Source organism: Pseudophryne corroboree, chromosome 6 (assembly GCF_028390025.1).
Source record: "Pseudophryne corroboree isolate aPseCor3 chromosome 6, aPseCor3.hap2, whole genome shotgun sequence".
Classification (NCBI taxonomy): Eukaryota; Metazoa; Chordata; class Amphibia; order Anura; family Myobatrachidae; genus Pseudophryne; species Pseudophryne corroboree.
In genome coordinates this window covers 549538134-549558014 of record NC_086449.1, presented here as the reverse complement: position 1 = coordinate 549558014, position 19881 = coordinate 549538134, and the positions used below count along the sequence as shown (strand labels likewise).

The window sequence follows — 19881 nt, the reverse complement described above, 5'->3', positions numbered from 1 at the left end:
GCACTTTTGTTGTGCACTATTTACACACTCACACAACTACGTCAGGGGTTACGGGGGCGTAGCCCCTTCCGACGGTGTGAAGAGCGCCCGTAGGGCGCGATGAATCACCTAGTATATATATATATATATATATATATATATATATATATACTTTTTCACAGGATATACTGTTTGGTATTTTTCTATGTGTATTTCAGTCACCTTATACCTCTTAAACCCTCTGTTTGTGATCTGCATTGCAATCACACTCCACTGGGTTTTTTTGTCAGGTGCTGTGTCTGGCTATATTGTACTGTTATGCCCTAGGGCTACATTCGCCAATGATGTCTGCGTCACAGGGCGGGAGATCAGTGGCTGGTCCTACATCATGCAGTACTGACGCCGCAGATTTATCTGAGGAAAATATTCCAGCTGAGGGTCCAGGTATTGGGAGTTCTGTACTCCTCGGTCAGCCTGCAGCACCGGTGGAACACCAAGACCCACCTTGGGCTGCTTTTTATAATTTACTAAGTATGCTAGTAACAAGACTTGTGCCCCCTGTGGGACCTCCTGTACCTTTACAGTCACATATTGTCCCTGTTGTAAATCCACCATGGGTGGATACTCTGTCGACTCAGTTACAGCAGTTATATCAGACTTTGGTCAAACAAAAGCCTGACCCTCGCCGTCCTAGGACCAAAGGGTCATCTAAGCAGGCCATTTCTTCCTCACAATCCACGCATGTTTCGGATACTTCTTCCGATGAAGATGGCGTATATACTGACCCATCAGAAACTGATGCAGATGCTTCTGATGGGGAATCTACAACACAGGTGGATGTTCCTGACCTCTTGGAGGCTATCAAACTGATGCTTCAGATTGATGATGAACCTGAACCTCCAGATACGTCTAAGAAACCTGATAAGTTCAAACGTCAGAAGGTTACTAAATTAGTTTTGCCGCATTCTGACCATTTAGTTGACATACGTCAGGAATCCTGGGAGTCTCCAGGAAAGAAATTCTCCCGCTCTAAAAAGTTGTGAGCTCGTTATCCCATCGCTGCAGAGTTAAGAAGAAATTGGAAAACACCGCCGCCGGTGGACTCACATGTGGCACGTCTGGTGGTGTTTTCTACTCTGCCTGTCACTACCGTCACCTCTCTGAAGGAACCGACGGATAAGCGTGTGGAGGGTTGCTTGAAGTCTATTTACACTCTTGTTTGTGCTGTACATAGACCTACTATAGCGGCTCCTTGGGCTGCAAAAGCTATTAAAGCCTGGGTCAAGAAGTGTCTTTCATATATTACCACAGCCCCTCATTACATTCAGGAGGCGGCCTCTGATGCCGGTGTGCTGGCGGCCAAAGCGTCTACTACGTCCATTCTGGCTCGCCAGATTCTGTGGTTGCGGTCCTGGTCTGTGGATCTGGACTCTAAAAAGACCTTGGAGGTGATCCCTTTTAAGGGAAACCTCTTTTTTGGGGAAAATCTGAACAAGACTGTTGCTGAATTAGCTTCCACTAAAACGGCATGTCTGCCGAGTACTAATCCTTCGGCTCCGAAGGCTAAGAGTAACACCTTTCGTTCCTTTCGACCTCCAAGTAAAGCAAAGGGTCAGGCGTACACAAAACTGGCTCGCACTTACAAAACCTCTAAGCCCAAACCTAAACGGTCCTGGGCTGCTTGTCAGCCTGCTACCAAACCAGACAAGCCTGCTGTATAATGGGGCGGGCCTTTCCCCTGGGGTACCCCAGGGTGGGAGGCCGACTTCTGCGGTTCGCCCAGGTATGATTACAGACCACTTTGGACGCCTGGGTGAGTCACTCACAGATACACAATCTCTTTCAAGAAATGTCCCCCTCGCCAGTTTTGCACGACAAATATTCCTTCGGATCCGTTGTAAGCAAGAACTCTCCATTTGGTGGTACAATCCCTCCTGGACACAGGAGTGATAGTGCCGGTGCCTCTGGCTCAGAGAGGAAGGGGGTACTATTTAACGCTGTTCCTAGTTCCGAAACCAAATGGATCCTCCCGGCCCATTCTCAACCTCAAGTCTTTGAACAGATTTGTGAAGGTATCCAAATTCCGTATAGGAAACTCTTCGCTTTATTGTTCTGGCCTTGGAACCCAAGGACTATATGGTATCCCTGGACTTACAGGATGCTTGCCTACATATACCTATTGCCATGTCGCATCAGCAATATCTGCGATTTGCTATTGGCAACCTACTTTATCAAATCCAGGCCTTGCCTTTTGGACTGACCACGGCTCCGCGAATCTTTACCGAGGTCATGGCGGTCATGATGGCCTTTCTCCGCCATCAGGGTATCAGGATCCTGCCGTATCTGGACGACTTGTTGATCCTGGTGAACTCACCAGAGGTTCTCCTCCATCATCTGCAACTGACGGTCCAATTCCTGCAAGCCAAATGGGTGGCTCATCATCATGTAGCGATGAGGGCCATGGCACAGCAAGAAGCAGTTCACAAATAGCTTCAGTCAGGAGTAATCGTCCCAGTACCTGCGGAACAATGGGGGAAGGGGTTTTACTCCAACCTATTCTTGGTCCAGAAATCAAATGGGTCATTTCAACCCATCCTCAATCTCAAAATGTTGAACAAATGCATTTGGGTACCAAGGTTCCATATGGAAACATTACGTTCTATAATTTTGGCTATGGAACCAGGGGATTACATGGTATCTCTGGATAAACAAGATGCTTACCTACATGTGCCAATAGCATTGTCCCACCAGTGTTACCTCAGGTTTGTTATCCTCCAGCAACATTTTCAGTTCCAAGCCTTACCCTTTGGGTTGTGTTATGAACCACAAGCAGTGGTTAATTCCTGTTCATGTATTTTATGTTATAGTTCTCTTGCAGGCCAGGATTTCCTTTGCTCTGGTTTAGAAAGACTCTTGTTGGCCGCCGGTGGTGAGTCTGTGTAATTACAGCCTGTTTCCATGTGTTTAGCCTCACCTGTCTGTTAATTGCACCTGTCAGTTTGGAGTCATGCAGCAGAGCAGCTGCACAACATAATTAATTAGGGTCCCTGCTGTGATTGGAAGAAATCCTTGTTATATTCTGTCTCAGTGCATTACACAGACGCTGGTGATAGCTTCTGTCTAGCTGCTTCCTGCCTTGAAGCATTCCTGTCCAGGAGGCCAGTGTCTGATTCAGTGTTCTGCCTTGAAGCGTTCCTGTCCAGCGTCCGTCGGCTTACGCCGTAGCTACTTGTTATTTTAATTTGGATTTATCTGCAGAGGGTTCTGCGTATGCTGTCACTGCCGGTACACAACAGTATTGTGTCGGCGTGTGGACATAATTTTTTGTTGTTGTTGTTTATCCTGGCGGCTGTGCCGCACATACTTTATTTAAGTTCTGTAGCACCCCTAACTGGGTACTTCCTTCTCTAGTTAGAGGTTCCCCTTGTCTCCAACTAAGACCTGGGGGCATCGGAGTTGGGCAGACATAATCCGCCCTTCAAACGCGGCTGCCGTGGGCCCAAGAAACCATAGTCACGCAGGCGTTGGCTGACAACGAGGGTGAGACAACGGAGTTAGGGATCCTTGGGGGTGCTGCCGAGCTCCGTATCTATTGCAGCTTTATGTTCCTGTACTTGGGGCTCATACGCCCAGTTCCAGTAGTACCAACTACAGTGAACGTAACAGGTTGGCCACAGCTCCCAGAGTATTCACCCAGATCATGGTGGTTATGGCAGCCTATCTCCGCAGGCAGGGGTTAAGAATTTTTCCATACCTCGACGATCTTTTAATCCTGGCACAATCCCAGGAATTGCTTTTGAGCCATCTCCAACAGACAATAACTTGTCTACAGAAACATGGATGGCTCATAAATTGGGCGAAGTCGTCTCTAAATCCGTCACAATGGATGATTCACTTAGGGGCTGTATTGGATTCAGGTCTGCAGAGAATAATTCTACCTGTGGGAAAAATATCCAAGCTGCAGTTAATGACTCAGGAATTGTTGCACAGTCAAACAATATCAGTTCACACGGCAATGCGAGTGATGGGGTTAATGGTGTCGACGTTCAACATGGTGGAATATGCACAATTCCACTCAAGACCTTTGCAACATCTGATTCTGACCAGATGGAATGGAGTACATCAGACAATAAGGAAACAAATCATGGTACTTCCAGGAGAGGTAAAAAAGTCGTTAGCCTGGTGGCTACAGACATCCCATCTAGACAAGGGGAGACCCTTTTGGATATCAGATTGGGAGATCCTGACAACAGATGCCAGTCTTCGGGGCTGGGGAGCAGTGTCCAGAAAATTATGGTTCCAGGGACAATGGACCAAAGAGGAAAGTTGCCTGCCATTAAATTTGTTGGAACTACGAGCCATATACATGGCACTGATTCAGGCAAAGGACATTCTGCAAGGAAACCAGTCAAGAGCCGCTCGGACAATGCAACGGCAGTAGCGTACCTCAACCATCAGGGAGGAACTCGCAGCCAAAGAGCAATGGAGGAGGTAGGTCACATATTAAAGTGGGCAGAACTCCATCTTCCAGCATTGTCCGCAGTGTTCGTTCCCGGAGTCCTAAACTGGGAAGTGGACTTTCTCAGTCGGCACACTATTCAGGAAACTGAATGGTCTCTATACCCGGAAGAGTTTCAGACTTTAGTAGACAAGTGGGGGTTGCCAGAGATAGACCTCATGGCATACCGTCTGAACCACAAAGTTCCGGCATACGGGTCAAGAACAAAAGACCCCGGAGCGATCCTTGTGGATGTAGTGTCAGTGAAATGAGAATTTCATCTGGCATATCTGTTTCCTCCAATCTCCCTGCTACCCAGGGTGGTGAGGAAAGTAAAGCAAGCAAAGGATGCCGTGACTCTAATAGCTCCGGCATGGCCAAGAAGGCATTGGTACATAGATCTGCAAAGGATGTCAATGGATGCGCTAATTCTGCTCCCTCAACGTCCAGATCTGCTAATGCAGGGTCCTAGTTGTCACAAGCATCTGGATCGGCTATCTTTGACGGCGTGGCTGTTGAAACTCTGTCCTAAGATCAAGAGGTTTTTCACAACCGGTAATTCACACAATGCTTAGAGCAAGGTAACCCTCTTCTGCTCGCATTTATCACCGAATATGTCAAGCCTATATTCATTGGTGTAGTGAAAGAAGTATGGATCCAAAATCTTTCAGAGTATCCAGAATCTTAGATTTCCTTCAGGCAGGAATGGATAAGGGTTTGAAGGTGGCTTCCTTGAGAGTTCAAGTTTCAGCATTAACTGTATGGTTTCAAAAGAAAATTGCTACTTTACAGGATGTGCATACTTTTTTCCAGGGAATGCTGCGCATTCAACCACCTTTTCTTCCTCCTGCAGTACCTTGGGATTTAAGTCTGGTTCTCAAATCACTTCAGGGGGCTCCGTTTGAACCACTAAAAAAAGTGGATCTTAAATGGTTAACAGCTAAAGTACTCTTCCTACTGACTATGGCATCAGCTAGAAGGGTATCAAATTTAGGAGCACTATCATGTAAGTCTCCTTTTCTGAGTTTTTATCCAGATAAAGCAGATCTCAGAACTAAGGCCCTCATTCCGAGTTGATCGGTCGCAAGGCGAATTTAGCAGAGTTACACACGCTAAGCCTACGCCTACTGGGAGTGTATCTTAGCTTCTTAAAATTGCGACCGATGTAATCGCAATATTGCGATTACAAACTACTTTGCAGTTTCTGAGTAACTTCAACCTTACTCTGCCTGTGCGATCAGTTCAGTGCTTGTCGTTCCTGGTTTGACGTCACAAACACACCCAGCGTTCGCTCAGACACTCCCCCGTTTCTCCAGCCACTCCTGCGTTTTTTCCGGAAACGGTAGCGTTTTCAACCACACGCCCATAAAACGCTGTGTTTCCGCCCAGTAACACCCATTTCCTGTCAATCACATTACGATCGCCGGAGCGATGAAAAAGCCGTGAGTAAAAATACTATCTTCATTGTTAAATTACTTGGCGCAGTCGCAGTGCGAATATTGCGCATGTGTACTAAGCGGATTTTCATTGCGATGCGATGAAAAATACCGAGCGAACGACTCGGAATGAGGGCCTAAGTCTGGTTATCTTCTAAAGGTGGTATCGAAGTTTCACCTTAATGAAGAAATTGTGGTCCCGGCTTTTCAGGTATCGGGACTGTCTACGGGAGAAGCGTCGCTGGACGTAGTCCGTGCATTAAGAATCTACGTAGATCGTACCAGAGCCATCAGAAAGACAGATTCTCTCTTCATTCTCTACGGATTTCACAAGAGAGGATGGCTTGCTACTAAACAGACGCTGACAAGATGGCTTCGAATGACGATTTCAGAAGCATACTCTCCAGCTGATCTCCCTGTTTCGGCTAATGTCTCTGCTCACTCTACACGTAAGGTAGGTCCTTCATGGGCAGCACAACATGGTGCTTCAGCAGAACATATATGTAAGGCAGCCACATGGTCTCCCATTAACACATTCATTAAACATTCGGCCTTGGGATACCTTTGCCTCTCATGACGCTGAATTCGGACAAAAGGTTCTCCTGTCCAATCAGCGTCCCCACCACTAAAAATTTGCTTTGGGAAATCCCAATGTTATCCTGTGGATAACCTGTGGACCCAGCTGGAGAAATATACGTTATGGTAACAACTTACCGTTGATAACAGTATTTCTTCTATGTCCACAGGTCTCCACAGGGATCCCACCCTGACGCACCTGATTTGAGACTCTTTATACTCACTAACCTCTTCCCTCTTGCATGGAAGGGTGTGCATGTGTGTTCTTCTCGCCTGGATAGGGATCAGCATAATGCTCCTGCCTAATTGCTGTGGAAACAACTGATTTGACTGAGTCGGTGGATGGGATTATATGGACGAGCCCGGTGCATCCTGGGAGGCCACAAAGCTCATGTTCGATTTGGTGCCAATCCGCTGACGCTCAAGCATATCCCAATGTTATCCTGTGGACATAGGAGAAATACCGTTATCAACGGTAAGTTGTTGCCATAACGTATATATATCAGTGTCTTAAGTGTGACTCCATTATACGAGGTCTGACAGTTAAGTTAGCGTACTTGCCACCATGCAGTAGCGGATTTACCACTAGGCAACCAAAGCAGCTGCAAGGTCGCCGATAGATCATGGAGTCGAGACGGCATTTCTGATTTCTACCAAAAATGTCCGAGTGCTGGGATGTCTGAATACTCCCCGCTGGCTGTCAGTAACTAGATAGCTGCCAGGTACCAGTTGCCTGCACCTGCCTGTGTGCACTGCCTACAGTGTGATTTTAAGGGCAGCACGGACTGTGTAATGGTTAGCAATTTAGAGATGTGCGGCGGGCACTTTTCATGTTTTGGTTCTGGTTCCATGCTCATGTTTTGGATCTGGATTGGTTTTGCCAAAACCACCCTTTCGTGTTTTGGTTTTGGATTTTGATGGTTTTTGAAAAAAACATAAAAACAGCTAAAATCAAGAAATTTTGGGGTAATTTTGAACCTACAGTAAAGTATTATTAACCTCAATAACATAAATTTCCACTCATTTCCAGTCTGTTCTGAACACCTCACAATATTGTTTTTAGGCCAAAAGGTTGCACCGATGTAGCTGGATGACTAAGCTAAGCGACACAAGTGTCCCATCTAGGAGTGGCACTGCATTGGCAGACAGGATGGCAGATTTAAAAAATAGGCCCCGAACAACACATGATACAAAGAAGAAAAAGAGGTGCAATGAGGTAGCTGGATGGCTAAGCTAAGCGACACAAGTGTGCGGCACAAACACCTGGCCCATCTAGGAGTGGCACTGCAATGGCAGACAGGTTGGCACTAAAACTAGGCCCCAAACAGCACATCATGCAAAGAAGAAAAAGAGGTGCAATGAGGTAGGCGGCAAAAACAACATGGGTCGTGCTGGAATTTTTCCAGATGTAATACACACACAATACTGGTGGCACAGGAGAGCGTACCCCCAAGCCACACACAAACACGGCAAAGCCTGTAAAATTAATTTGGATAATAATAACCCTTTTATTTGGAGCTATTATAATAATATGCAGCACAGGTGAGCGTACCCCTACACCACACCGGGCAAACCCTGTAAAAAATTATTTGGATAATAATATAAGTAATGTATATAACCCTTTTATTTGGAGTAAATTATATACAGCACTAGACAGCACCACTGGACTGGACTTATACGGCAGTACCCCTGGAGTTGTACGGCAGTGTCAGACAGGATGGCACTTTACAAAACTAGTCCCCAAACACACATGATGCAAAAAAGAAAAAGAGGTGCAAAATGTAATTGCCCTTGGGCCCTACCACCCACCCTTATGTTGTATAAACAGGACATGCACACTTTAACAAACCAATCATTTCAGAGACAGGGTCTGCCACACGACTGTGGCTGAAATGACTGGTTTGTTTGGGCCCCCACCAAAAAAGAAGCAACCAATCTCTCCTTGCACAAACTGGTTCTACAGAGGCAAGCTCTCATCCTCATCCTCCGATTCCTCACCCCCTTTCAGTGTGTACATCCTCCTCCTCCTCACAGAGTATTAATTTGTTCCCACTGGAATCCACCATTACAGGTCCCTGTGTACTTTCTGGAGGCAATTGCTGGTCAAGGTCTTCCCGGAGGAATTTATAATTCATTTTGATGAACATCACCTTCTCCACATTTTGTGGAAGTAACCTCCTACGCCGATCGCTGACAAGGTTACCGGCTGCACTAAACACTCTTTCGGAATACACACTTGAGGGGGGGGGGGGGCAACTTAGGTAAAATAAAGCCAGTTTATGCAAGGGCATCCAAATTGCCTCTTTTTCCTGCCAGTATACATACGGATTGTCTGACATGCCTACTTGGATGCTGTCACTCATATAATCCTCCACCATTCTTTCAATGGTAACAGAATCATATGCAGTGACAGTAGACATGTCAGTAATCGTTGGCAGGTCCTTCAGTCCGGACCAGATGTCAGCACTTGCTCCTGACTGCCCTGCATCACCGCCAGCGGGTGGGCTAGGAAATCTTATCCTTTTCCTTGCAGCCCCAGTCGTGGGAGAAAATGAAGGAGGAGCTGTTGACGGGTCACGTACCGCTTGAGTTGACAATTTTCCCACCAGCAGGTCTTTGAACCTCTGCAGACTTGTGTCTGCAGGAAAGAGAGATACAACGCAGGCTTTAAACCTAGGATCGAGCACGGTGGCCAAAATGTAGTGCTCTGATTTCAACAGATTGACCACCGTCGAATCCTGGCAAAGCGAAATGAAGGGCTCCATCCACAAGTCCCACATACTTAGCGGAATCGCTCCATCTTAGCTCCTTCAATTTCTCCAGCTGCTTCTGCAAAAGCCTGATGAGGGGAATTACCTGACTCAAGCTGTGGCAAGTTTAAAGGGTTGGAGAACCTTGCACAAGACGGAAATCATTCTCCACTGCGCTTGAGTCAGGTGCATTCCCCCTCCTTTGCCTATATCGTAGGTGGATGTATAGGCTTGAATGGCCTTTTGCTGCTCCTCCATCCTCTGAAGCATATAGTGTGTTGAATTCAACCTCGTTCCACTGCAGTTTTGTCAGGCCAATGACAGCATCTCCTGCACGCCCCTGTCATTTTTCAAAAAATTCTGCACCACCAAATTAATTGTATGTGCAAAACATGGGACGTGCTGGAATTTGCCCAGATGTAATGCACGCACAATATTGGTGGTGTTGTCCGATATAACAAATCCTCAGGAGAATCTAAGTGTGGTAAGCCAATGCGCGATGATGTCCCTCAGTTTCCGTAAGAGGTTGTCAGTGGTGTGCCTCTTACGGAAAGTGGTGATACATAGCGTAGCCTGCCTAGAAAGAGTTTGGATTTGTGACAGAGTCATGGTACAATGAAAATCATGACTGGGACATAGCTATACCGGGATATACTTTATTTAGGAAGGACAGAATTGGAAAAATCGGAGGAGGGGTAGCAATGTATGTAAAAAATGCCATAAATACTACATTAATACAAAGTATTAAAGAAAAAACTGAGGCCCTTTGGGTGACCATAGAAACAGGGGAAAAGTTGATTATTCGTATTGGCGTGATATACAGGCCACCAGGTCAGGAAGAGGAACTTGACAAGAACCTATTGCAGGACATAACTAAAATGGCATTAAAAGGAGAGGTAATAATCATGGGAGACTTTAATCTTCCTGATGTAAACTGGGAGGTGTCTGTCGCTAGTTCCACTAGAAGTAGGAACATTTTAAATTCCCTTCAGGGAGCATCCCTCCACCAATTGGTGAGGGAGCCCACTCGGAAAGACGCAATATTAGAATTAATACTTACAAATGGAGACAGATTATCGGACGTAAAAGTGGGTGAAAACCTGGGATCCAGTGATCATCAAGCAGTATGGTTCAGCATTAAGACAGAGACTGACTCGTCCCATACAAAAACAAAGGTGTTGGATTTTAGGAAGGCTGATTTTGTAGGGATGGGAAAATGTGTAAGCGATTCTTTGGCAGAGTGGAGGAATTTGGAAACAGTGCAGGAGAGGTGGGAAACATTAAAATGTGCAATATTGAAGGCAACAGACCTTTGTATCAAAACTGTTAGGAAAAACACAAGGAAAAGGAAGCCAGTGTGGTTTGCAAAAGAAGTAGCAAATATTGTGAGAGCAAAAAAGATGGCTTTTAGGAGATATAAGCAGACACAAAATAATGAAGACAAAAAGATATATCTTGTTAGACAGAAGGAGACAAAGAAGGTAATCAGATGTGCAAAGGCACAAGCTGAGGAGAAAATGGCCCAGTCAGTGGGTAAAGGAGGCAAAACTTTTTTTAGGTATATAAGCGAAAGGAGAAAAACAAAAGGCGAAATTATAAAACTAAAGACGGACACTGGGAGTCTTGTTGAAGGAGACAATTTAATAGCAGATCATCTTAATGATTACTTTTGCTCAGTATTTACTACTGAAAGAGAGGGGAAGGGGCCACAGTTAAGTTGCAGGGATATTCAGGAAAATGAAACAAGTACATTTACAGAGGAGAAGGTCCTAACAGAACTCTCAAAGCTGAAAGTGGACAAATCTATGGGGCCAGATGGGATACATCCAAGGATACTAAAAGAACTTAAAGAGGTGCTGGTAGCACCATTGACAGAATTATTCAACCAGTCATTAGCTACAGGAGTAATTCCAGGGGACTGGAAAAGAGCAAACGTAGTCCCACTGCACAAAAGTGGAAGCAAGGAAGAGGCAAACAACTACAGACCAGTGAGTCTTACATCAGTAGTAGGGAAATTGATGGAAACACTCTTAAAAGAAAGAGTTGTAGATTATCTCAAATCCGGCAATTTACTGGATCCCAAACAGCATGGATTCACTGGGGGGAGATCATGTCAAACAAATCTTATTGACTTTTTTGATTGTGTGACTAAAGTGATGGATAAAGGTGGAGCCATGGATATAGCTTATCTAGACTTTAGTAAGGCTTTTGACACAGTTCCACATCGCAGACTGCTAAATAAACTTGAAAGTTTGGGATTGGATATTAGGATTATTGAATGGATAAGATCTTGGTTGAAGGATAGAAAACAGAGAGTTGTGGTAAATGGAGTGCATTCACAGGAGGGAAATGTTACCAGTGGAGTACCCCAGGGATCTGTACTTGGACCAGTGCTTTTTAATATCTTTATTGGTGACATTGCAAATGGCATTAAAGGGAAAGTATGCCTTTTTGCATATGACACAAAGGTATGCAACAGGGTAGACACACCAGGTGGGGTAAAACAAATGATTGAGGATCTAGGTAGACTAGAGGAATGGTCAAGAGTCTGGCAATTACAGTTTAATGCCAAAAAATGCAAAATCATGCACTTGGGTCTCAATAATCCTAAAGCTAAATACAGTATTAATGGCACTATACTGGAAACTACTGAGGAGGAAAGGGATCTAGGAGTCACTTTTTCAGATGACTTAAAGGCAGGTAAGCAATGTAACAAGGCAATGAGGAAGGCTAGTCAGATGCTTGGCTGCATTGGGAGAGGAATCAGCAGCAGAAAGAAAGAAGTAATAATGCCACTGTATAGGTCATTGGTACGGCCTCATCTAGAATACTGTATTCAGTTCTGGAGGCCATATCTTCAAAAGGATATTAATACATTAGAAACTGTACAAAGGAGGGCAACTAAAATGGTGCATGGCCTACATCACAAAACATACCCAGAAAGACTAAGAAATCTCAATATGTATAGTTTGGAGCAGAGAAGGGAAAGGGGGGACATGATAGAAACTTTCAAATATATCAAGGGTTTTAACAAAGTCCAGGAGGGAAACATTCTCCAAATGAAGAGAAGCAATAGGACACGAGGACATGCACTGAGACTGGAGGGGAAGAGGTTCAGGGGAAATTTGCGGAAAAATTATTTCACAGAAAGGGTAGTGGACAAGTGGAATAGCCTCCCATCAGAGGTGGTAGAGGCTAAGACAGTAGAGCAATTTAAACATGCATGGGATAGACATAAGGATATCCTTACAAAGAAATAAGGATCAAATAAGGTTAGAGATAAAAATAATATAAAAAAAAAGGGGCAGACTAGATGGGCCAAGTGGTTCTTATCTGCCGACAAATTCTATGAGATGCTGCTACTGCTGCAGCTGCTGTTGTTGCTGCGGGAGGCAATACATCTACCCAGTGGGCTGTCACAGTCATATAGTCCTTAGTCTGCCCTGTTCCACTTGTCCACATGTCCGTGGTTAAGTGGACAGTGGGTACAACTGCATTTTTAGGACAATGAGGACACTTTTTCTGACGTCTCTGTACATTCTTGGTATCGCCTGCCTAGTGAAGTGGAACCTAGATGGGATTTGGTACCGGGGACACACTATCTCCATCATTTCTCAATGTCTCACTGAACTAATGGTGGATTCCGGACGCACGTATAATACCAACATAGCTGTTAAGGACTCAGTTATCCGCTTTGCAACGGGATGACTGCTTTCATATTTCATCTTCCTCACAAAGGACTGTTGGACAGTCAATTGCTTAGTTGAAGTAGTATAAGTGGTCTTCCGACCTCCCCTCTGGGATGACGATCGACTCCCAGCAGCAACAACAGCAGCAGAAGGCGTACCACTCAAGGATCCTCCGGAGGAATCCCGGTTAGGAGAGGACTCCTCAGTCTTGCCAGTGACATGGCCTGCACGACTACTGATGTTCCTGACTGAGGAGGAAGTTGACGTTGAGGGAGTTGGTATGGCTTGCAGGAGCTTGGGTACAAGAGGAAGAAGGGATTTAGGTGTCAGTGGACTGCTTACACTCTTACCCAAAGTTTCACAACTTGACACTAACTTCTGATGAATGCGCAGCAGGTGACGTATAATGGAGGATGTTACTAGGTGGTTAACGTCCTTACCCCTACTTATTACATATTGACAGAGGCAACACATGGCTTGATACCTGTTGTCCGTGTGGAGAAATAATTCCACACTGAAGAGATGGCTTTTTTGGTATTTTTCCCAGACATCACAATGGGCTTATTCATCCCATGGACAACAGGTGTCTTCCCTGGTGCCTGATTTAAACAAACCACATCACCATCAGAATCCTCATCGTCAACTTCCTCCTCAGCACCAGCAACACCCATATCCTCATCCTGTTGTACTTCAACAGTGACATCTTCAATTTGATTATCAGAAATTGGACTGTGGGTGCTACTTCCAGCACTTGCAGGGGGCGTGCAAATGGTGGAAGGAGCCACCTCTTCCCATTCAGTGTTGGGAAGGTCAGGCATCGCAACCGCCGACACACTTGGACTCTCCTTGGGGATTTGTGATACCATCTTAAAACGCACAGTTCTTTTTTGTGCTTTTGCCAGCTTAACTCTTAACATTTTTCTAGCAGGATGAGGGCTTCCATCATCATGTAAAGCTGAACCACTAGTCATGAACATAGGCCAGGGCCTCAGCCGTTCCTTGCCACTCCGTGCCATAAATGGCATATTGGCAAGTTTACGTTTCTCCTCAGAACATTTAAATTTCTTTTTTTTTGGGTCTTTTTACTGAACTTTGGCTTTTTGGATTTTACATGCCCTCTAGTATCACATTGGGCATCGGCCTTGGCAGATGACGTTGATGGCATTTCATCATCTATGTCATGACTAGTGGCAGCAGCTTCAAAACTAGGAGGAAGTGGTTCTTGATCTTTCCCTATTTTATCCTCCAAATTTTTGTTCTCCATTATTTTTCTGGAGTTATATAACAATATGCGGTACAGGAGAGCATACCTCTACACCACACAGGGCAAATCCTGTGAAAATTATTTAGATTAAATATTAATAACCCCTTTATTTGGAGTAAATAATATACAGCACATGACAGCACCACTGGACTTATATGGCAGCACCACTGGACTGGACTTATACGGCAGTACCACTGGAATTATACGACAGTGTCACTGGACTTATACAGCAGTAGTACTGGACTGGATTTATACGGCAGTATTACTGGATTTATACGCCAGTACCACTGGAATTATACGGCAGTATCACTGGACTTATACAGCAGTAGCACTGGACTGAACTTATATGGCAGTACCACTGGACTGGGTTTATATGGCAGTATCACTGGAATTATATGGCAGTACCACTGGAATTATACGTCCGTATCACTTGAACTATACAGCAGTATCACTGGAATTATTCAGCAGTACCACTGGATTGGATTTATATGTCAGTACCACTGGATTTATACGCCAGTACCACTGGAATTATACGGCAGTACCACTGGACTGGATTTATACGGCAGTATCACTGGAGTTATACGCCAGTACCCCTGGAATTATATGGCAGTATCACTGGAATTATACGTACAGTATCACTGAAGTTATACAGCAGTAGCACAGGACTGGATTTATATGGCAGTATCACTGGACTTGTATGGCAGTACCACTGGACTGGATTTATACGGCAGTATCACTGGATTTATACGCCAGTACCACTGGACATATGCAGCAGTATCACTGGAATTATATGGCAGTACCACTGGACATATACGGCAGTACCCCTGGAATTATATGGCAGTACCACTGGATATATACAGCAGTATCACTGGATATATATGGCAGTATCACTGGATTTATACGGCAGTACCGCTGGACATATACGGCAGTACCACTGGACATATACAGCAGCACAGGGACACCACCACTGGACTAATCTAGGACAACACAGCACCATTGCAATGGACTGGACTTATATAGCAGCACCGGACATATGGCAGCAGAGGACACCACCACTGTGACTGGACTGATGCAGCACAAGACACTACCACTGTACTGATGCAGGACAACACAGCACCACTGCAATGGACTAGACTTATACAGCAGCACTGGACATATGGCAGCAGAGGACACCACCACTGTGACTGGACTGATGCAGCACAATACACCACCACTGAACTGATGCAGCACAACACAGCACCACTGGACTGGACTTATACAGCAGCACTGGACATATGGCGGCAGAGCACGCCACCACTGTGACTGGACTGACACTACCACTGTACTGATGCAGAACACGGAGGACAGAGACACGTCCTCTCGATACACTCTTCAATGCCGGAGTGAAAATGGTGGGGACGCGTGGCTACTTTATATGAAATTCAAACCCCGCGAGAATCCGACAGCGGGATGATGAGGTTTTGCCTCGTTCTGGTTTCCGAGTCAGGCGGGAAAACCCAAGCCTGACTTGGATCTGGGCTTGGGTAGTGAAGTTCAGGGGGGGTTCCGTTCTCAGGGAACAGAACTCGCTCATCTCTAGTTAGCATTACTGCCTCACAGCACTGAGGTCATGGGTTCAATTCCCACCATGGCCCTAACTGTTTGGAGTTTGTATGTTCTCCCCATACTTGCATGGGTTTCTTCCGGGTACTACGGTTTCCTCCCACAACCCAAAAATAAACTACTAGTTTAATTGGCTCCCAAGAAACTTAACCCTAGCATTAATGTGAGTGCGAGTAAATTTGGTAGAGAATATAGATTTTAAGCTCCACTGGGGCAGGGACTGATGTAAATAGCCAAATGTTCTAAGTAAAGCGCTGCGGAATATGTGTGCGCTACATAAATAACTGGTAAAAAATAATAAATACACTAGTACAACTACCATTCGCCTGCTATAATCGGGAGGGGGCAGATTGGGGAGCATAGACTGACTGGGGGGGTGGCATAATGTAGACAGTGGGGGCCTGTCTACTACATTTGGTGGGGGGAGCACACTGAGGATTGTTTGAGGAAGGGGGGGCCCAAATCTGTGTCTTGCTTAGGGCCCTATGAAGTCTAAATCCGCCTCTAGCTGCACCCACTCCGTGGAATGCCCTCCCACACACAATAAGATTCTCCTCTAGTCTTCAAGCGTTCCCTAAAATCGAACCTGTTGAGGAAAGCTTATCAAACTCCAAAACCACCCACATAACCTGTATAAACTTTCCTATCCAATTACATCTCCACTGTACAGTCCACACACATCTTCACATACAGTAGTTTCTCTTTCTTTACTTTCACATCCACCTGACCCCTGGCCAACATTGCTGTGTGACCATATCACACAGCCCACCAAGAACCTTTGACATCTGGCTGACCACTATGCAAAAGATAGCACCTATGCTTGTGTATCAATGCCTATTTTCTTATTGATGTAAGCTTGTGAGCAAGGCCTTCCTACCTCTGACTGTTGTTTCCAATTGTAATGCGCAACGGAATTTGTAGCGCTGTATAAGAAACTGTTAATAATTAAGTAAATATACCAGACAGAGCTTTCGCATTCCTCTTTGTGTGTCAACAGAGTCTCCTTATGCCCCAACAAATGTTAGAGCCCACTCATGTCTCTTTATATGGCATTGCCATCAGGGCACATAGATGTCAGAGAACACTCATATTTCTACATATATTAGACAGTGCTAGAGCTCACTCATGCCCATTATATGGCAGCACGGGTACCTGTTATTATGCTATTAGTTGCTGGCCTACCCCTTTATCTGAGTAGCATTCATAATACATGTTTGCACTTTTACAAGTTTTCAGTGCATACCTTTCCCTGCATGCATGTTATTTATCCAATGTCAACACTGACACTGAATCCCTTCTTATGACACATGGCACGGCAGCAGATACCATATACATCACCTGGCCATATCATGCGTCCCATCTTTGGACACAACACCAACTCTACATGCAATTGCACGTGGAGTTGGAGGCAGGATGCAAAGAAGGAGGCCAGAGTAGGAAGGAAGATGGTGAGGAGGCAGCAAGTAGGCTGGATAGAGCAAATAGGGCTGGTTGATGTGAATTTTGGACAATGCCCATCTGGAATTGCTAACCTTTGGAGCTCTGGACTGATGTCCTGGTTTCTGGACTGTCTGAGGCAATCCTGGATGGGTGGTAAGCATAACCCCACCCCTTTACTTAGACAACATGTACTCTATTGTACATGTTCACAAATTTGAGGTTTCCAGCATGTCTGTAAAATATTTACTGAAAGTTGGATTACAATACCAGGTATTATAGAGACCTTTTTCCTAACAATAGTTTTTGTATAGAATTTGTGATTACCTTTATGAAATACTGGCTTCCAGGATGGAGCATGAAGCAACATATAACACATCTTCTCCCTCTTCCCTCTCCCTTCAGACAAACAGATAAGCAAAGTTGTAATGGAATTCATGTAAATCGAGCCATCTAAAGGATAGAAGCATGTGTCTTGTACAATTACTGTCTGTGTCAATGAGAAATGACATACAGTACAGATGCACTAAGATGGGTGAGTACATTAGTATGGTGGAGGCAACCCACTTGAAATACTTCTAAAGCTTACTGAAAAGCTAGTTTTGTAAAGTGGTTTCTAAGATTCTGAAAAGGCTGATTATGGGAACGTGCAGAAAATGAATAAGTAGGAGATTCTCGGCCAAAGGGTTACTTATGCAGGATGCGTTGCGTATGTATCAGCATTAGCAAAGAGGGAATAGACAAGATTGATGTGAAATAAGTGTATGGGCTGAGAGTAAATGTATGGAGATAAGAGCTGATATGTAAAGAGTGCATTGGAATGTAAAGGATAGACATGACATTTCTTATATACCACTTGACACAGTGCAAAGAGAAGTACTTTTAGTAGCAGATTTATTTATCAAATACAAGTTTGTTGGGAATTTTTTACATACCGTATTGGAGCTTCTTTCAATGTTCTTGGTGCTATAAACAAATCAAATGTTAGAATGTATACAATGGGACTAATGTACAAACCTGATGTTTTCAGTACAGCGTATTAAGGATGACCACGCTATGCACAGGAATCCTCTCATGGTTTATTTATTGGCCCATTGCTAATGTTGGGTTTTTGTGAGATGCCTGTAAAACTAAAATCTGCATTGTTTCAAAGTATTTCATTAACAAAACTAAAAACAAACTAAAAAACTGACTCCTGAGAAAAAGGGCAATGCTGTATGCTGCTCTGTGATGTTGAATTAGACTGTGGGGATTTAGGGCACTGAAAAGTATCTATTTAGCAAATATCCAAATGCAATAGTGCAAAAATAAAATTTATTGTTGCACTTTTAGAGTATGTGAGAGTCGGACGTGGTGGAAAGACATGTAGGAAATTCCAGCGGAGGCTGAAGTAACTCTCCCCATATAGTCAGTGCCGTCGCACAGAGTGCAGAGCTCTGGGGGCAGCACTGTCACTAATCCACGGCTCTTGCTTCTGACTAGCAGGGTGTCTGGAAAGGGCACCCTGCAGCCAGTATCGCAGTTGCGGTAAAGCCCAGAGTGTCCAAAGGATGCTTTAGACCAGGGCTTGCCAAACTGGTCCTCGAGATTTACCAACAGTTCATGTTTTCCAGGCCTCCTGGAGATCTGCAGAATTGTCAGTTAGGAATGACTGCAGCACATCTTAATTAGTAATGACTACACCTGTGCACCAGCTAGGTGGTCTGGAAAATTTGAACTGTTGGTAGATCTCGAGGACTGGTTTAGCCAGCTCTACTCTAGACAGTCCTTCCTGGACCTGCCGAGACCTAAGCAACCACTTGTGTTGCTTTGCCGTAAATTTGCCTTTGTGAATGGGAGTCAAGTCAGGAGAGGGGTGTATCTAGTTCTAAGGCACACTCCAAACCCATTTTCTCTTACGTCCTAGAGGATACTGGGGTTCCATTTAGTACCATGGAGTATAGACGGGTCCACTAGGAGCCATGGGCACTTTAAGAATTTGATAGTGTGGGCTGGCTACTCCCTCTATGCCCCTCCTACCAGACTCAGTTTATAAAATGTGCCCGGAGGAGCCAGTCACGCTTATGGAAGCTCCTGAAGAGTTTTCTGCATTTATTTTATATGTTTGTTATTTTCAAGCAGGGCTGGTTGGCACCAGCCTGTCTGCTTCGTGGGACTTAGGGAGGGGGAGAACGGCCCAACCTCTTGAAGGATTAATGGTCCCGTTCCCTGTTTACAGGACACTGAGCTCCTGAGGGAACTATTCGCAAGCCCCACCATGGCGAGCGTACATTCCCGCAGCACGCCGACACCCCTAATAGCCAGAAGAAAGAAGAGTGGTGAGTACTAAGCCGGCGTCCCAACTAGCGGGTAGTCTGCCATTATGGTGGCATGAGGGTACGGAGACGCACGGCTTCTAACCGGGGCGGAATGCGTCTCCAGACACAGTACACAGCTGCGTCCCAGTACACTGTACACAGTACCCACACTGGCAAAAACAGCCTTAAAATGGTTCTCTCTATGTTAAGCAACAGATTACCTCAGCCAGTATAAAAAAAGCGGGAAGACCGCGCCCCATTGAAGGGGTGGGGCTTCACTATGAGAGGATCCAGCAGCTCACCAGCGCCGTTTTCCCTCTGCAGTGGACACAGACGCTGACTGACAGGGATGC

General features: G+C 45.1%; 1 long non-coding RNA gene across 4 annotated transcripts in view; it reads right to left on the bottom strand.

Moving 5' to 3' along the window:
- The window catches only part of LOC134935439 (uncharacterized), a 130493-nt gene that overhangs the window by 32571 nt on the left and 78041 nt on the right, over positions 1–19881 (bottom strand). For 2 of the 4 annotated variants that reach the window (XR_010180137.1, XR_010180140.1), the window contains 2 exons: positions 18167–18197; positions 17559–17630 (listed from right to left, as the gene is read on the bottom strand). The exons of 1 other annotated variant lie outside the window; for it this stretch is intronic. This is a non-coding gene — a long non-coding RNA (uncharacterized LOC134935439). The remainder of the gene's footprint in view (positions 1–17558; positions 17631–18166; positions 18198–19881) is intronic. One more of the 4 variants, XR_010180139.1, reaches the window with a different exon arrangement.